The following is a 2112-nucleotide window of genomic DNA, read 5'->3' as shown; positions in this document are numbered from 1 at the left end:
AGGAGCTCTCCAAAAGTATTAAGTGTTCGGCACAAAGTCAAGACGCTGTAGATTCTACACAGCGTGTTTCATATCCAAATACTTTTGCCATTTAGCTTTTTGGTGATTGATTGATACCATTGCAGGTACCAAGAATATTTTCTGAACCTTCTGATTGTGGAGCATGCCTCTGCCTGTTTCAGTGGTTGCGCATAAATTGGTATTCCAACCCTTTGGGCTGCTGAGACAGACAATGCTAATACATGAAACCAATGAGAATTGCATTTGCCAGGCCTGACCCTGGGAATGGGCAGCGAGCCAAGGTTTCATGGCCTCAGTGATGTCCTTAGAGACGAAGGTGAGAGGGTAGTCCCAGCTGCTTATTTTAGGTAACACATAGAGAATCACTTTCAGAGAAAGGCAGATAGACACAGCTGTTGATCAGAAATCTGTCCTGCTGGCACAGCAATTTATGAAAGAGGGGGGGAAAAGGACCATCCTGAAAATATCTGTGAGAGGACCAGACTGGCCCAGAAGCTGGCTGGAGGAGAGCTGAAGTTCAGACGGGCAGAAAAGCTTCCTCTGACAGTCCTTTCTGGAAGTGAGTAGGAGGTGGCAAAACATCCAAGCCCCTCAACACTGCTTGTTGGTGAAAACCTGCAGAGAGAGTTTGTTCCTTCTTCTCAGGCTTTTATTCTCAGAGGTTTTATTCTCAGAGGGAATAGTCCTTTTTTTTTTTTTTTTTTTGGTATGTGAGGGTTCTACTTCAATTCCAATGTCTTGCTCTGTACCCTTTGGCCAGTTCAGGGTCACCAGATACCATTCAGTGCTAGGGATCTCTTTAGGAAAATAAATAATTAATGTATTTTGAGGTTCTTGCCCCTTGTCAGAAGGCCAACAACTGGGAATGAGTGTGTTACAAGTTTATTTTAGTCATGATCTTCACCCTCCTTCCTATCCTCGGGTTAAAGAAATTGCTGGATTTGGTTCATTGTATTTGTTTCAGTTGCTGATTGCTCTTAATGACTGCAAAGCCCCACCCTTTCTATTAACAGGTCAGTGCCCAAAACATGCCCACTGTTAGTCAGATCTCCTGAGTTTAAGCAGGTGCTTTTTCTAATCCACAGTAAATATGAGCTGACTTTTTAAAGTCAAGTTGTCCTTCTCATAGCCTAGATGCAGATCTCGCTTTCACGACTACCCTCAATGGCTGTGAATTTAAGTTACACCTATCCTGAACAATGAATATCTTGGGACATAGTCCCTGACTAATGCTGATACTTCTGCTTCTGATGAATGGTCTAGCAAACTCTCACATGATAAAGACACCTGAATCTAGAGCTGTTGGCAAGCAGAGAAATTACTGTCTGCCATTGCACAATGCCATGTAAATGGGGATTTTTCCATTTCAAACCCTTACCCTAGGATTGTATTTATAGCAGGGGAGGCTCCCATGTATTCTACCTGGTGTGGAATGTGCTTTCTGATACTTTGACAGGTGAGTGACCACCCCACACCACTGCTGCTGAAGGTTGTGGGTGAAATGTGTTCAGCAAACTCCAGCAATATGATAAGCAGTTGATCTTCACATCTGCTCACCACCAAGAGCAGGAGGGAGGTGCCACACTCAAGGAATTGGATAAGGACTCGGAGGATTCACTTTCCCTGGAAGGAACCTTCTCCTCCTGCTTGGAAACAGTCAAATCCCTTTTCCCCAGGGATGCAGCTTAGGGAAATGGGAAGAGTCCTGGGGGGATGACTTCAGGAGATAAGTGCAAAAAGCATGCAAATATGTGTCATCACGTGGCACACACTTCATCCTCAGTCAGAGTCAAAATCCATCACTACTTTCCAAGATATGACACATTTGCATTTGCTCTTTTTACTAATGCTGGTGGAGGAGAAGCCACAGCCAGTGGTCCCAAAATACAACATCCAGAACCTCTTTGTGAGGTTGGAGTGACTGTGCCCTGGCATGACCAGAAGTCCTTTAGATTACTTTTGCTTTCCTGCTAAAAGTAGCACAAAACTGCCCCAATGAGGGAAGACTAGCCCTCTGTCCCTTCACAGCTGCCCCCAAATGAAGATGGAGACCTGTCTGTCCCCCCGCACTCAGGGAGCTCACTGAGAGGG

Source organism: Zonotrichia albicollis, chromosome 3, assembly GCF_047830755.1.
Source record: "Zonotrichia albicollis isolate bZonAlb1 chromosome 3, bZonAlb1.hap1, whole genome shotgun sequence".
NCBI classification, from domain to species: domain Eukaryota; kingdom Metazoa; phylum Chordata; class Aves; order Passeriformes; family Passerellidae; genus Zonotrichia; species Zonotrichia albicollis.
The sequence above is the reverse complement of the archived record's forward strand: the minus strand, read 5'-3'. Positions refer to the sequence as shown.